Below are 18,483 nucleotides of genomic sequence, written 5' to 3'. Positions count from 1 at the left end.
AAATCTATAAATTAATAAGATAAAGACAACACAATAGAAAAATTGGCAAATAATGCAAAAAGGAAAATCACAAAAAAGAGAAAGAAATTACCAGTGTACATGAAAATGTGTTCAATCTCATTAACAACCAATGAAATAATAATTAAAACAATAAGATACTACTTATCGTCCATTAGATTGTCAAAAAGAGAAAAAAAAATACCCAGAGTAACAAATGTTTAGGCAAAAGAACATTCTCATATGGTATTGCAGAAGTATAAATTAGAATAGCATTTTTTTAAAAAAAACCTTGACAGTACCTATCAAAATTTAAAATGTGCATATCCTTTGACATGGTAATCCACTTCCAGGAATCTAAAGTATAGGATATTGTGCATGTACCCAAAACTACAGATAACAGGATGTTCCTGCAACATTGATGATTATAGCAAAAAACAACAACAACAACAACAACAAAAAGAGCAAAACAAGCAAATTACAATTCAACAAAAGGGACTGGCAAAATAAATTATGTAATCAAATACAGTTGACAACTCAGGGGTTGGGGCATCAATCTCCTGCACATTCCAAAAGCCACATGCAATTTTTGATGCCCACAAAAACCTATTGACTGGAAGCCTTACCAATAACATAAACAGTTGATAACACTTAACATATTTTGTATGTTATGTATACTATATATTGTATTCTGACCATAAAGTAAGCTAGAAACCAGAAAATATTACTAAGGCAGGTGAGGTGGAACAAGGTGGTAAAATGGAAGGAAGCCTCCACTGATCATCCCTCCTTCAAGGACACCAATTTAACCACACACAACAAAAGCACCTTTGTAAGAACCAAAAATGAGATGAGCACTCACAGTACCTGATTTTCACTTCATTTCGCCAAAAGAGACACTGAAGAGGTAGGAAAAACAGTCTTGAATTGCTGACACCATGCCTTCTCCATCCCCTGGCAGTAGGAGCATGGTCTGAAGAGCATTTCTGTGCCCTAGGGAGAGGGAGAGCCAGCAATTGTGAGGCATTGAACTCAGTGCTGCCCTTGTTATAGCAGAAAGAAAAACTGGACCAAACTCAGCTGACGCCAGACCACAGAGGATGCATTTCAACCACCCTTAGCCAGAGGGAAACTGCCAATCCCAGCAGTCAGAACTTGAGTTTTTGCAAGCCTCACCACTGTGAGCTAAAGTGCTCTGGGGCTCAAAATAAATTGAAAGCTGGTCTAGACCACAAGAACTATAACACCTAGGCAAGTTCTAGGGCTAAAATGGACCCAGAGACAGTGGACTGGGGCAGGGGGAATGTGACCTACTGAGACACTAGCCAGGATGACTGAGTGCTGGCATAACCTTTCCCCTAACTCCAGGCTGCATAGCCTGTGGCTCCAAAAGAGACCCACTTTTTTTCTGCTTGAGGAGAGGAGATGAAAGAGTGGGGAGGACTTTGTCTTGCGTCTTGGATACCAGCTCAGCCACAGCAGGATAGGGCACTGATCAGAGTCATGAAGTCCCCTTTCCAGGCCCTAGTCCCTGGACATTTCTAGACACACCCTGGGCCAGAAGAAACTCTTTGCCTTGAAGGGAATGACCCAGTCCTGGCAGAATTCATCACCTGCTAACTGAAGAACCCTTCAGTCCTGGATAACCAGCAGTGATACCCAGGTACTACATCGTCGGCCTTGTGTGAGATTCTGAGACTTGCTAGCTACAGGTGAGACTCAGCACATTCCAAGATGTGGTGGCTATGGGCTGAGACTCCTTCTGCTGGAGAAAAGCAGAGGGAAAGTAAAGGGGAATTAGTCTTGCATCTTAGGCAGCAGCTTGGCCACAGGGCGGTAGAGCACCAAGCAGGCTCTTGAGGTCCCTGATTCCATGACTTGATTCTTGGATGGCATTTCTGGGCCCTGGGCCAGAAGGGAGCCCTGAATGGAGAGATTCAGGACTGGTAGCATTCACAACAAGCTGACTGAGAGCCCTTGGACCTTAAGGAAATATGGGTAGTAGTCTGACAGGGTTCCTCATGGGCATGAGGTGGCAATGGTCATGGAGTTAGGCTCCTCTGCCTTTGGAAAAGGGAGGAAAGAGTGGGAAAGACTGCATCTTCTGGTTCGAGTGCCAGCTCAGCCACAGTAAAATAGAACACCAGGTGAACTTCTAAAGTTTTTGACTCTAGTCCTTGGTGCCCAGATGGCACCTTTGGACCCACCTGGGGCCTGGGGAAACTTTCTGCCCTGAAGGGAAGGTTATAGGTCCAGCTGGCTTTGCCATCTACTGATTGTAGAGCCCTAGGGCTTTGAGCAAACATAGGTAGTAGCCAAGGTGGTTACAGCACACCTTGAGCAAGACCCAGTACTGTGCTTGCTTCAGGTCTGACCCATTACAGTCCTGGGGTGGTGGCCACAGGGGTACTTGTGTCACTCTACCCTCAGCTCCATGTGGATCAGAGCAGAGAAAGAGACTCTGTTTGGAAGAAAGTAAGGGAAGAGAACAATTGTCTCTGTCTGGTAATCTACAGAATTCTTCTGGATATTGTCCAAGACCATCAAGGTGCTATACCACTACAAGTCTGCAAGAACCACAATGCTACTGGGCTTGGGGTCCCCATAAAGCAGATCCAGCTTAGATCTCAACACCAAAGTCCTTTTAAATATCTTCAAGATATTCTCAAGAAGGATGGTTAAAACAAGCCCAGATTAGGAAATCTATAATAAATGCCTAACTCTTCAGTGCCCATATGCAGACGAACATCTACAAGTATCAAGATGATCAAGGAAAACATGACCTCACTGACTGAACTAAATAAGTCACCAGTAATCAAGCCTGGAAAAACAGAGATATGTGACTTTTCAGACAAAGAATTCAAAACAGCTGTGTTGAGAAAACTCAAAGGAAAGATAACACAAAGAAGAAATTCAGAATTCTATCAGATAAATTTAATAAAAGGGTTAAAATAATTTTTTAAAATCAAGCAGAAATTCTGGAGCTGAAAAATGCAACTGGCATACTGAAAATGCACCACAGTCTTTTAGTAGCAAAATTGATCAAGCAGAAGAAAGAATTAGTAAGCTTGAAGACAAACTATTTGAAGATACAGGGTCAGAGAAGATAGAAGAAAAATAAATAAATAACAGTGAGGCACAGAATTCAGAAAATAGCCTCAAAAGGGCAAATATAAGAGTTATTGGCCTTAAAGAGGAGCTAGAGAAAGCGATAAGGGTAGAAAATTTACTCAAAAGTATAATAACAGAGAAGTTCCCAAACCTAAAGAAAGATATCAATATTCAAGTACAAGAAGGCTATAGAACACAGAGCGATTTAACCCAAAAAAGGCTACCTCAAGGCATTTAATAACCAAACTTCCAAAGGTCAAGGATAAAGAAAGGATCCTAAAAGCAGCAAGAGAAAAGAAATACATAACATACAATGGAGTTCCAATACATCTGGCAGAAGACCTCTCAAAGGAAACCTTACAGGCCAGGGGAGAGTGGCATAATATATTTTAAGTCCTAAGGGAAAAATCTATTACTCTAGAATAATATATCCAGTGAAAATATTCTTCAAACGTGAAGGAGAAATAAAGTCTTTCTCAGACAAACAAAAGCTGAGGGATTTCATCAACACCAGACAAGTCCTGCAAGAAATGTTAAAGGGAGTACTTCAATCAGAAAGAAAAGGATGTTAATGAACAAGAAGAAATCATGTGATGGTACAAAATACACTGGTAATAGTAAGTACACAGGAAAACCACAGAATATTACAACACTGTAACTGTGGTGTGTAAACTACTCTTACCTTAAATAGAAAGACAAAATGATAAACCAATAAAAAATAATAACTACAACAACTTTTCAAGATATAGACAATATGATAAGATATAAATATAAACCACAAGTTAAAAGTAGGGGGACAAAGTTAAGGCATAGAGTCTTTACCAGTTTTCTTTTTCTTTATGAAAAATGCTAAGTTGTTATCAGCTTAAAATAATGGGTTATGCAAGATCATAACCCATGGGACATGGATGGAGCTGGAGGCCATTATCCTTAGCAAACTAACACAGGAACAGAAAACCAAATACCACATGATCTCACTAGGAGCTAAATAATGAGAACACACGGACACATACAGGAGAACACACACACTGGGGTCTATCAGAGGGTGGACGGTGGCAGGAAGGAGAGGATCAGGAAAAATAACTAATGGATACTAGGCTTAATACCTGGGTGATGAAATAATATGTACAATGAACCTCCATGACACAAGTTTACCTATGTAACAAACCTGCATATGTACCCCTGAATTAAAAGTTTAAAAAAAAGTGCTATCACATAGTTTGTGCAAGTCTCATGGAAACTTCAAACCAAAAAACATAAAATGGATATACAAAAAATAAAAGCAAGAAACTAAATCACCACAGAAAATCACCCTCACTAAAAGGAAGACAGGAGGAAAAGAAAGAAGGAAGAGAAGACCACAAAACAACCGAAAACATAACAAAATGGCAGGGGTAAGTCCTTACTTATTAATAATAACATTGAACATAAATGGAATGAACTCTCCAATCAAAAGACATAGACAGGCTGAATGAATTTAAAAAACAAGACTCACTGATCTGTTGCTTACAAGAAACACACTTCACCTATAAAGATACACATAGACTAAAAATAAAAGGATGAAAAAAGATATTCCATGCCAGTGGAAACCAAAAAAGAGCAGGAGTAGCTATACTCATATCAGATGAAATCACTTTTAAGACAAAAACTAAAAGAAGAGACAAAGAAAGTCACTATATAATGACAAAAGGGTCAATTCAACGAGAGGATATCACAATTTTAAATATATATGTTCCCAATACTGGATCACCCAGATATATAAAGCATATATTATTATAGCTACAGAGAGAAATGGACTCCAATACAATAATAGCTGGAGACTTCAACACCCCATTTTCAACACTGTACAGATCTTCCAGACAGAAAATTAACAAAGAAACATCAGACTTAATCTGCACAATAGACTGAATGGATCTAATAGATATTTACAGAACATTTCATCCAACAGCTACAGAATACACATTCTTTTCCTCAGCATATGAATAATTCTCAAGGATAGACCACAGTAGATCACAAAACAAGTCTTAAAACATTCAAATAATTGAAATAATAAGCATCTTTTCTGACCACAATGGAATAAAACTAGAAATCAATAACAAGAGAATTTTGGAAACTATACAAATACATGGAAACTGAACAATACATTCCTGAATGACCAGTGGGTCATTCCTGAATGATCAGTGAAAAACATAGAAGGAAATTGAAAAATTTCTTGAAGCATGAACATGGAAACACAACATACCAGAACCTATGTATTAGAGTGAAAGCAGTACTAATGGAGAAGTTTATAGCTATAAATGTTACATCAAAAAAGAAGAGCAACTTCTAAAGATGCATCTTAAAGAAGTAGAAAAGCAGGGGCAAATGAAACCCAAAAATAGTAGAAGAAAAGAAATAATAAAAGATTAGAGCATAAATAAATAAAATTCAAATGAAGAAATAATACAAAATATCAACGAAACAAAGTTGGTCTTTAAAAAGTTAAAAAATAGACAAACCTTTAGCCAGACTAAGAGAAAGAGAAAAAATTCAAATAAATAAAGTCGGAGATGAAAAAGGAGACATTACAACTGATACTGCAGAAATTCAAAGGATCATTAGTGGCTACCATAAGGAACTAGATGCCAATAAATTGGAAAATCTAGGAGAAACAGACCAATTCCTAGACACATACAACCTACCTAGATTGAAATCCAAAACCTGAAGGACCAATTACAAGTAATGAGATAAAAACTATAATAAAAGTATCCCAGTAAAGAAAAGCCTGGAACCCAAAAGACTTCACTGCTAAATTCCAACAGACATTTAAAGAAGAAATAATACTAATTCTATTCAAACTATTCCAAAAAATAGAGGAGGGGGAAATTCTTCCAAACTCATTCTATGAAGCCAGTAATATCCTGACACCAAAACTAAAGACATAGTAAACACACATACACACACACACACGAAAACCACAGGCCAATAACCCTGATGAATATAAGTGCAAAAATCCTTCACAAAATATTAGCAAACTGAATTCAACAAAACATTAAAAAGATTGTTCATTATGACCAAGTGGGATTTATTCCTGGGATGCAAGGATGGTTCAACACATGCAAATCAATCAGTGTGATACATCACACCAGCAGAATGAATGACAAAAACATATGATTATTTCAATTGATGCTAAAAAGCATTTGATAACATTCAACATCCCATTATGATAAAAACCTTCAAAAGAACTAGGTATAGAAGGAACATACCTCAAAATAATTCAAGACACATAACACAGTCCCAGGACTAGTATCATACTGAATGGGGAAAAACTGAAAACCTTTCCTCCAAGATCTGGAACACAACAAGGTTGCCCACTTTCACCACTGTTATTCAACATAGTACTGGAAGTCCTAGCTAGAGCAATCAGACGAGAGAAAGATATAAGTGGCATCCAAATTGGAAAGAAAGAAGTCAAATTATCCTTTTTTGCAGGTGATTTGATCTTATATTTGGAAAAACCTAAAGACTCTACCAAAAAACCATTATAACTGATAAACAAATTCAGTAAAGTTACAGGATACAAAATCAACATATGAAAATCAGTAGCATTTCTATATGCCAACAATGAAGAAACTGAAAAAGAAATTTAAAAAATAATCCCATTTACAAGAGTTACAAATAACATTAAATACCTAGGAGTTAATTAATCAAAGAAGTGAAAGATCTCTATAATGAAAACTATAAAATACTGATGAAAGAAATTGAAGAAGACACCAAAAAAATGGAAAGATATTTCATGCTCATGAATTGGAAGAATCAATATTGTCAAAATGTCCATACTACCCAAAGCGATATACATATTTAATGCAATCTCTATCAAAATACCAATGACATTCTTCACAGAAATAGGAAAAAAATCCTAAAATTTATATGGAACCACAAAATACCCAGAATAGCCAAAACTATCCTAAGCAAAAAACAAAACAAAACAAAAAAACTGGAGGAATCATGTTTCCTGGCTTCAAGTTATAAAAAACAGCATGGTACTGGCATAACAACAGACACATAGACCAATGGAACAGAATAGAGAACCAGAAACGAATCCACACACCTACAGTGAACTCATTTTCAACAAAGGTGCTAAGAACACACACTGGGGAAAAGACAGTCTCTTTAATAAATGGTGCTGGGAAAATTGGGTATCTATATACAGATGAATGAAACTAGGCCCCTATCTCTCACCATGCACAAAAATAAATCAAAATGAATTAAAGACTTAAAGTCCTCAAACTATGAAACTACTACAAGAAAACATTGGAGAAAATCTCCAGGACGATTGGTCTGGGCAAAGATCTCTTGCATAATACCCCACAGGCACAGGCAACCAAAGCAAAAATTGACAAGTGAGATCGTATCAAGTGTAAAAGCTTCTGCAAAGCAAAGAAAACAATCAACAAAGTGAAGAGATAACCCACAGAATGAGAGAAAATATTTCTAAACTGCCCATCTGACAAGGGATTGATAACCAGAATATATATGAAACTCAAACAACTCTATAGGAAAAAATCTAATAATCCAATTAAAAATGGGCAAAAGATTTGAATAAGCATTTCTTTTAAAAAGACATAAAAACAGACATGTGAAAAGGTACTTAACATCACTGATCTTCAGAGAAATACAAATCAAAACTACAATTAGATATCATCTCACGCCAGTTAAAATGGCTTATATCCATAAGGCAGACAATGAAATACTCTGACAAGAATGTGGAGAAAAGGGAACCTTCTTACACTGTTGACGGGAATGTAAATTAGTGCAACTACTATGGAGAAAAGTTTGGAAGTTCCTCAAAAGAGTAAAAATTGAGCTACCATACAATCCAGCTATCCCACTGCTGGGTATATGCCCAAAAGAAAAGAAAGCAACATATGGAAGAGATATATGCACCCCTATGTTTGTTGCAGTACTATACACAATGGCCAAGATTTGGAAGCAACCTAAATGTCCAACCTAAATCAACAGATGAATGGATAAAGAAAATGTGGTACTTATACACGATGGACTACTACTCAGCCATAAAGAAGAATGAGATTCTGTCATTTGCAACAAATGGATGGAACTGGAGGTCATTATGTTAAGTGAAATAATCCAGGCACAGAAAGACAAACTTTGCAAATTCTCATTTATTTGTGGGATCTAAAAATCAAAACAATCGAATCCATGGAGATAAGTAGAATGATGGTTACCAGAAGCTGGGAAGGATAGTAGGGGAGTCAAGTGGAGTTGGGGATGGTTAATGGGTACAAAAAAATAATTAGAATGAATGAATAAGGACTAATATTTGATAGCACAACAGGGTGACTATAGTCAATAATAATTTAATTGAACATTTAAAAATAACTGAAAGAGTATAATTAGATTGTTTGGAACACAAAGGATAAATGCTTGAAGGGAGGGATACCCCATCTTCTATGATGTGATTATTTCAGATTGCATGCCTGTATCAAAACATCTCATATACCCCATAAGTATATACACCTACTATGTACCCAGAAAAATTGAAAATTAAAAATATTACTAAGAAAACCACAAGGAGAGAAATATATTTACTATTTATTAAATGGAAGTGGATCATTATAAAAGTCTTCATTTTCGTCATCTTCACATTGAGTAGGCTGAAAAGGAGGTAGGAAAGGAGGGGTTGGACTTGGTGTCTAGGGTGGCAGAGGTGAAAGAAAGTCCGCATGTAACTGGAACCCTGCATTTCAACCCTGTGTTGTTCAAGGGTCAACTGTTATGCAAAGGTGGTAGAATCTTATGCATTGACACAAAAATATCTCCAAGAACACTGTTAAGGAAAAGAGCAAATTGCAGAACAAAATGAATAGTATTTTTCTCATTTCTAAAAGCTGAAACCCATACACACATTTACACACACATATAGTACGTAACCATATAATACTACAAATATACCTTATAAAATTTACAGTAAGGGATCTGGAAGGATGAACACTAAATTATTAAGACTAGTTATTGTGAATTAAATTAAGCTCCTGTGTGGGTCTCACAAGTCTAGTGCTTGGAGTTGAATTTGCCTGAATTTGTTATCTGTAAAGGAGGTCTATTTTCACATGGTGTTGGCCATTATCACAGTGGACTTCGATTTCTATTTTGTAACATTTTATAATGTCTGAATTTTTAATGATGAAAATATGCTCATTTATTATTTATGCAATTTCAAGATAGAGAATCAAACACAAAGAAAATAAAACACAAAAATATCGCAACAAACAAGATGTATGCTGTGGGTGTTGACTAATGTTCCCTAAAGATAGCTCCTAATCCCTGGAACCTGTAAAAGTTACCTAATTTGGAAAAGAGTCTTTGCAGATGTGATTAAGTTAAGGATTTTGAGATGTGGGGAAAATCCTGCATTATCCAGGTGGGCCCTAAATGCAACCAGATGTATCCTTTTGAGAGGGAGGCAGAGGGAGGTTTGACACACACACACAGGAGAGAAGGTGATATAAGGACAGAGCAGAGAGAGATTTGAAGATGTTTGCTTTGAAGATTGGAGTGATGTGACCCCAAGCCAAGGAATGCTGGCAGCTACCAGAAGCTGGAAGAGACAAGAAATAAATTCTCCCCTACAGCCTCTGAGAGAGTACAGCCTTGCTGACAGCTTGATTTCAGCTCAGTGATACTAATTTCAGAATTCTGGCTTCCAAAACTATGAGATAATAAATTTCACTTGTTTTATTCGACCCAATTTGTGATGATTGGTTATAGCACCACAGGAAACTACAAAATTTAGAAAATTGCAGAAAATTACACAGAAAAAAATAAATATCGGCCGGTCACGGTGGCTCACGCCTGTAATCCCCAGCACTTTGGGAGTCCAAGGCAGGTGGATCACCTGAGGTCAGGAGTTTGAGACCAGCCTGGCCAAGATGGCGAAACCTTGTCTCTACTAAAAATACAAAAATTAGCCAGGAGCAGTGGCGGGCACCTGTAATCCCAGCTACTCGGGAAGCTGAAGCAGGACAATTGCTTGAACCCAGGAGGTGGAGGTTGCAGTGAGCCCAGATCGTGCTACTGCACTCCAGCCTGGGCGACAGAGCCAGACTCTGTCTCTAAATAAATAAATAAAATAAATAAAAATCACTTATAAACTCTGCTCTCCAGAAATAGTTGTTACATTTTTTGGTGTGTTTCAAATATTTTAGTTTTAAAATCTGAGTATGTGCATCATCACTTTTGCAGATCTTCAACTTTATTGAAGAATAATTGATGTACAACAAACTGCATATAACGTTTAGACAATTTAGTAAGTTTTGCATGTGCACACACCTATGAAACAACCACCACAATAAATATACAAACATTTCCATCATCCCCAAAATATCCCTGTGTAGCCCCTCTCTCCCTAGACCTCCATGCTGTTTTCTGACACTATAGATTAGATTGCATTTTCTAGAATTCTATGTATTATTCCTTTTTATCTGTCTTATTTCACCCGCATAATGATTTTGAGACGCATGCATGTTGTTCCATATATCAAACGCATGTCATTCCATTTTATTGCTAAGAAGTATTCTATAATATGGATGTGCCACAATTTGCTAATCCATTCACCTTTTGATGGACATTTGGGTTTCCAGGTTTTGATTATTACAGGTAAAGTTATCTGCATCTGTGTACAAGTTTTTGTGCGGACAAATACTTTCATTTCACTTTAGGTAAATACCTAGGAGTAAAATGTTTGGATCATATGGTGGATGTGTATCTTAATATTTTAAGAAACTGTCAAATGAATTTACAGACCACTTGTACCATTTTACATTTCTACAAACAGTTCCAGTTCATAAACATTTGTATGGTCAATCTTTTTAATGTTACTTATCCTAGCATATGTAAACTGGTATCTCACTGTGACTTTAATCTGGATTTCTCTAGTGACTAATAATGTGGAATATTTTTGATGTGCTTACTGGCCATGTTTATATCTTATATAAAATATCTGTTTAATATGTTGACCGTTTATAATTGAGGTGCTTATCTTGTTATTCAGTTGTAAGAGTTTTTTATATTCTTTGGATACAAGTTATCTGATATATATGCTACAAATATTTCCTCACTCTGTGGCTTGCTTTTTTGTTTTCTTAATGGTGTCACCTGAAAAGCAGAGGTTTTAGATTCTGATGAAGTTCAATTTATAATTTTTTTCTATCATGTAAGATTTTCATGTATACGAAAACTTTGCCATCACTGATGCTGTAAAATTTTCTCCTATATTTTCTTCCAGAAGTTTTATTGTTTTAAGTATTACATTTAGGTCTATCATCCATTTTGAGATAAGTTTTTGTGTATAATGTGAGGTAAGAGTTAATGCTAATTTTTTTCTGTATGGATATTCATTTGATCCAACACCATTTGTTGAAAAGACTTTTCTTTCCCCCATTAAATTGCTTTGACACTCTTGTTAAAAATGAATTTACCAAATGTATATACCTATGATATACCCACAAAAAATAAAAGTAAAAAATTTTATTTAAAAAAAACAATTTACCATATACATGTTGATCTATTTCTGAATTCTCTACTCTGTTCCAATGATCTATATGTATATTTTTTGCCAATATTAATCTACCTTGGTTAATGAAGCTTTATAATAAGTCTTTAAATCAGGAAGATAAGTCCTCCATCTTCGTTCTTTAGAAAAATTGTTTTGTTTTTCTAGGTCCTTCATATTTCCATACACATTTTAGAATCAACTTATCCGTTTCTACAAAAAAGCCTACTGGAATTTTGACTGGAATTGTGTTATGTCTGTGGATCAATTTGGGGAGAATTGACATCTTAACAATATTACATTTTCTAATCTATAAACCACATTACTTTTTAAACAATACTGGCTATATATGCAACTTGTTTCCTAAACCGACTAACTTGTACAACCTGTGTATAAAAATTCATGTATCCAACTATTCATTTATTTACTTATTGAGTAGAGTTTAAAGTACTTATCTGGCTCCCTTCTAGATCCTTGAGGTACAGCATTAAACAAAGCGATAAATTCTTGCTCTCTTGGAGTTTACAGAGTTACCTTAATAATCACAATCCTGAATTTTGTCTAATTCTTTTCCTACATCTATTGAAATGATCATGTGGTTTTTGTTTTTAATTCTGTTTGTGCAACCCTTTATTATTAAAACTCTCAGCAAAACTGGCATACAAAGGACATACCTCAATGTAATAAAAGGCATCTATGACAAACCCGCAGTCAACATTATACTCAATGGGGAAAAGTTGAAAGCATTCCCTCTGAGAACTGGATATCAAGACAAGAATCCCCACTGTCACCACTCCTCTTCAACACAGTACTGGAACTCCCAACCAGAGCAAACAGATGAGAGAAAGAAATAAAGGGCATCCAAATTGGTAAAGAGGAAGTCAAACTGTCACTGTTTGCTGGCGATATGTTTGCTTACCTTGAAAACCCTAAAGATTCCTCCAGAAAGCTCCTAGAACTGACAAAAGAATTCAGCAAAGTTTCTGCATACAAGATTAATGTACACAGATCAGTAGCTCTTCTAAACACCAACAGCGACCAAGCAGAAAACCAAATCAAGAATTCAGCCCCTTTTACAACAGCTGCAAAAAAAAAAAAAAAAAAAAAACAACTTAGGAATATGCCTAACCAAGGAAGCAAAAGACCTCCACAAGGAAAACTACAAAGTACTGATGAACTAACTCATAGACGACACAAACAAATAGAAACACATCCCATGCTCATGGATGGGTAGAATCAATATTGTGAAAATGACAATACTGCCAAAAGTAATCTACAAATTTAATGCAATCCATATAAAAATACCACGATTATCCTTCACAGAATTAAATAAAACAATTCTAAAATTCATATGGAACCAAAAAGACCCCTCAAATACAAAGCAAGACTAAGCAAAAAGAACAAATCTGGAGGCATCACACTACTGATTTCAAACTATACTATAAGGCCATACTCACCAAAACAGCACAGTACTGGTATAAAAATAGGCACATAGACCAATGGAACAGAACAGAACAGAACAGAACAGAGAACCCAGAAATAAATCCAAATCCAAATACAGCCAACTGATCTTCAACAAAGCAAACAATAACATAAAGTGGGAAAAAGACACCCTTTTCAACAAATGGTGCTGGGATAATTGGCTAGCCACACGTAGGAGAATGAAAGTGAATCCTCATCTCTCACCTTACACAAAAATCAACTCAAGGCGGATTAAGGACTTAAATCTAAGACCTGAAACTACAAAAATTCTAGAAGATAACATTGGAAAAACCCTTCTAGACATTGGCTTAGGCAAGGATTTCATGACCAAGAACCCAAAAGCAAATGCAATAAAAAAGATAAAAAGCTGGGCCTTAATTAAACTAAAGAGCTTTTGTAAGGCAAAAGGAACAGTCAGCAGAGTAAATAGACAACCCACAGAATGGGAAAAAAGTCTTTACAATCTATACATCTGACAAAGGACTAATATCTAGAATCTACAATGAACTCAAACAAATCAGCAAGAAAAAAACAAACAATCCCATCAAAAAGTGGGCTATCAACATGAATAGATAATTCTCAAAAGAAGATATACAAATGACCAACAAACATATAAAAAATGCTGAACATCACTAATAATCAGAGAAATGAAAATCAAAACCAGAATGCAATACACCTTACTCCTGCAAGAATGACCATAATCAAAAAATAAAAAAACAGTAGATGTTGGTGTGGATGCGGTGATCGGGGAACACTTCTACACTGCGGGTGGGAATGTAAACTAGTACAGCCACTATGGAAAACAGTGTGGAGATTCCTTAAAGAACTAAAAGTAGAAATACCATTTGATCCAGCAATACTATTACTGGGTATTTACCCAGAGGAAAAGAAGTCATTATTTGATAAAGATACTTGCACACGCATGTTCATAGCAGCACAATTCCCAATTGCAAAATCGTGGAACCAACCCAAATGCTCATCAATCAACAAGTGGATAAAGAAACTGTGTGGTATATGTCTATATGATGGAATACTACTCAGCCATAAAAAGGAAGGAATTAACAGCATTTGCAGCGATCTGGTTGAGACTGGAGACGATTATTCCAAGTGAAGTAATTCAGGAACAGAAAAACATCATATATTCTCACTGATATGTAGGAACTAAGCTATGAGGACGTAAAAGCATAAGAATGATACCATGGACTTTGGGGACTTGGGGGGAAGGGTAGGAGGGGCGCGAGGGATAAAAGACTACAAAAAGGGTGCAGTGTATACTGCTCAGGTGATGGGTGCACCAAAATCTCACAAATCGCCACTAAAGTACTCGCGTAACCAAATACCACCTGTACCCCAATAACTTATGGAAAAATAAATTTTAAAATAAAATTTAAAAAAAGGAAAACAGAAAAAAAAATCACAATCCCAATTTTTATATCTGCTGATGAACAGCTTTGCCACTCCTGTGCTTCTGGGAGCCCTCTGGGGTGTTCTACTACATGTATGATCAGGAACAAATCTTATCAGCTCCCAGAGAAAATCCTGAGGGTACCACTGTTGTTTTGACCAGGTCTTCTGTCCAGTATTACTTTGCTTCACTGTTCACTCCATGTTCTGCCATTACTAAGCCTGTCCAGCCCTAACAATTTCTGCCCAGGGATCGTGTTCAGGATCCCCTCTTGCTCAGGAAGAGATTAAGACAGAGCTAACTGTATTTACAACTCTGTCTGAGATAAGAAAACTAAAGTCCATTGTGGAATGATCAAATTGGGATAAATAGCATACCCATTACCTCAAATATTTATCATTTATTTGTAGTGAGAACATTTAAAATCCTTTCTTTTAGCTGTTTTGAAATATGCAATACATTATAATTAACTATAGTCACCACACTGTGCAATAGGTCAACTTATTCCTCCTAACTGAAATTTTTTACCCTTTGACCAACATCTCTCCTTTCCTCTTCAACCCACCCATAAATACATACAATTAAAGATAAAAAATTAAAAATAAAATTTAAATGAAGGTTAATTAAAATTAAGGTCAATTAATATAAAAAGGAGTAAAAGAAAGAAAAGAATAGGGAAAAAAAACTAAGACCCAAAGATGTTAAGTGGCTTGGCATAGTCACATAGTTACAAAGGCAGTAAGTGGTAGAAACTGGATTCAAATTCAGACCCAATTTGTGTAAATTCAGTTGTTCTTTTTACTATATATTGTTGCCTCACAAGCTTGTAGATAAAAATGTTTACATCAAAGTACATCACCTTAGAGCCTTACAGAAAATGTACATTTGTGAATTGAGCAGGCTGTTTTTTGCCTGCTATGAAGGAAGCCGGTGGGTGGCCCCTTCCTTGCTCCCAAGAGTCCTCGCAGGTCTCTGACACTGAACAATGTCTGCTTACAGCTAGGCTCTTAACCAAGGTTCCTTAGACAGCCTTCAGGGGGAGTCAGAGAACCCTCTGAAACTATATTCACAGATTTTTGTGTATGTATATATGTGCACTTCTTGGCACAAAGGTTTGCAATTTGCATTTTTCTTAAAGTGTCTCTGTCCCCTCCAAAAGATTAAGAACTACCATTCCACCAACAAAACCTACCTTTAGGCCACCCTGCCCGGGACTAGCTATTTAATTAATCAGCAAATACTTATATATTGTGCACAAACAGGGAAAGCATTGGCCAGCATTTATTGTCAGTTAAGAAAGCAGTACAAAATATTAAGTGGTGAATGTGTAGTAGAAAGAGAACTAGAGAGCTACAGTCATTGAGGGGAGAGAGGGAACATCACAGGGTCCTTAGGGTAGCTTTAAGGAGGCCGGATGGAAGCTGAAACTTGAAGGATGAATGTTTCCAGGATTTTTCTCTCTGGTATAATAAGAATGAAAACTTTTGCTCCGGGGGCTTGGTTCAGTATCAGTGGGTAACCACGCAGCTGTGGCCACCAGATTACCATTAAATGCAACTTGGCTGTTATTGTACTATTGGGTCATCAGCATTCAGCTAGTACCATAGCATAAAGGGGGAAAGGAAAGCTACATTGAAGAGAAGATAAAAAGAACACAGCAAGCAGAAAATAAAATGCCTTGAGTCTATTTTGCAGACTCAAACCCACTAATCGATCTTTCTGACTCTAAGTTGAGCAAACATAGGACATAATATACACCCAGATCGGTAGTAGCACATACACATTTTGACATAATCTGGCCATGGAAAGAAAGTAATTTTGAAGAAATCATTAAGTCTTTTGGCTAAAGGAACTGTCCACCAGTTCACATCTCAACTGCCAAATCTGAGTCAGACCCTGGCCTCAAATCTGAATTCCATTTTGTACAGATGCTAGATATATTCTTTCACTTAGAATCAAACAGGCACACTTGATATTTAAAGCAGGTTTTCTATTTTTAGTTGCTTGCCAAACATCTGTCGGCCTTTCTTCTTAATGGTCTGCTCAGTAGAAGAGAAGGAGAAAAGCAGTATAAAATCATTTTGTTGTTCAATACCATGATTAGTTTTCTCAAGTTGACAGCCAGCCTTAACAAGATTCTCCTCTTCAGGAAAGGTTCTTTTGATGGATGGTGTCCCTGTGGCTCTAAACTGAATAGCAGAAGCAAGAAGGAGGTGAATTCTGTAGTTGGAGAGAGTCTTTTTTTTCCTGCTAACTCAGGTGTAATTGATAAAACTCCACACTTCCTATAGCCCCAAAGTGCAAGTCCAAGAGAAAGGACAGGCAGGGTTTTTTGCTTTGTTTTAATTGAATTATCCCTGGTTCTACCTCTTCTGAATCTAAACTTGGTTACAAATAATAGCCTGGGACAGCAGCCAAGTTTAATAAGTCACAGTAAATTTTAGAAGAAAATAAACACCCTCCAAATCTCAATTAAAAAGCAAGGAAAAAAAATGCATGTTGTCTACCAAAACAAAGGAATGGAGCACTTGAGAAATCCAGAGATTCAGGCAGGTAGATGGTTGACAAATTGTAAAAATCTCATCACTCATCAAATTGTCTCAAGAAATATCTTGTTTTTTTCTCATTCACAAACCTATAAAGAATTAAGCCTGGTTAAAATTCACATTTCTCTATAAAAATATGCTCAGCTCTTGCCAGCATGGTGAATAATTTTTCTTCCATAGATTGCTCCTTTGGCCTTTGAGTCACCTGGCTAGGATAAGTGACAGCCTCCCTTTGTTGGGCTATTGGAGGCAAAATGTGTGGACAGGTCTTTGAGAGAAATATGGGAAACTCACCTAAGATACAAGCCTGGCAAGATTTCACTTTGGATTTTAATGACAAGAATGACCCATAGGCTGAAAGACAGAGCTTTGAAAATAAGAAGAAAGGAAATCCTATTTATTTACATCCATGTAATCATACTTAATATATGAATATATTTACACAAGTATAAATTTTATGTATAAATTTTATGCATTTTGTTATTTATATTTATTTGTATACATTATCCATATCTTGTGGACTCTATAATCATATCTATGAAACAGTTCAGGTATAACATCTGAAAGTCTCCCATCGCCTGGACTAGAACATTGCAAATTATGAAATATAAATTTTTTATAATTTTCTATTTTAAAAGGAGCATGAATTTAAAGGCATAGCTTCACCAGAAATAACCATAAAAAAGGTTTAAAAACCTAAAATTAGAAACAGAAAAATAAACCACACAAGTTTCTTAATAAGGACAGCACATTTAGTTATAATGCAAATTGAGCATGGGGTGGAAATGGTTACTGAGATATTAAAAGGAATTTGTGGTTAGGTTATCTCACATTAAAGGTGCTCATGCAATGGCTTCCAGGGGAATCCATCTGACAATCCTATCTCATCACATCACATCCAATCACATCAATGAGCATTTACAGAATCCCTACTATGTGCCAAAGAGTATTCTATCCATTGGAAATGTAAAGAGGTGTGATGTGTGCGGCTCTGCTTTATTATGTCAGGTCATTCTCAGTCCATTGATAGTGAAACATTTTCTCCTGAAGAGTGAAGCAAGCCCTTTCCTCTGTAGCCTTTAAAACTCAGAATCAGAGTACATCTTCTGGCACCATGCAAATCACCAAAGGCGAACACACCTTGGAGTCATCAAAAATTACTTTAACTGAATAATACATTTAGAGTAGCAAGTATTATCACCAATATAGAATAAAATATTATTATACTAAATTGTGCTTACTCTTGTCATCCTAGGTGCAGTATCCGTTCAAGCTACCCTTCAATTTTTAGCCACTTGTGTTACGTTTTCACATTTTGACACACAACTTAATGATAGCTACTGTTGTTTGCCATTCGTGGGCTATGGACTGAGCACATTAAATATATTGTC

The 18,483-nt window shown here is 36.3% G+C and overlaps 1 long non-coding RNA gene across 1 annotated transcript in view; it reads right to left on the bottom strand.

Moving 5' to 3' along the window:
- LOC117974637 (uncharacterized) overlaps positions 1 to 1,116 on the bottom strand; it is a 111,541-nt gene extending 110,425 nt beyond the window's left edge. Inside the window, exon 1 of the long non-coding RNA XR_004664714.1 lies at positions 865 to 1,116. This is a non-coding gene — a long non-coding RNA (uncharacterized LOC117974637). The remainder of the gene's footprint in view (positions 1 to 864) is intronic.
- Positions 1,117 to 18,483: the final 17,367 nt, after the last annotated feature.

This window comes from Pan paniscus, chromosome 1 (genome assembly GCF_029289425.2).
Source record: "Pan paniscus chromosome 1, NHGRI_mPanPan1-v2.0_pri, whole genome shotgun sequence".
In the NCBI taxonomy this organism is placed as follows: domain Eukaryota; kingdom Metazoa; phylum Chordata; class Mammalia; order Primates; family Hominidae; genus Pan; species Pan paniscus.
Note: the sequence above shows the minus strand (reverse complement) of the source record. Positions and strands in the feature narration are given on the sequence as shown.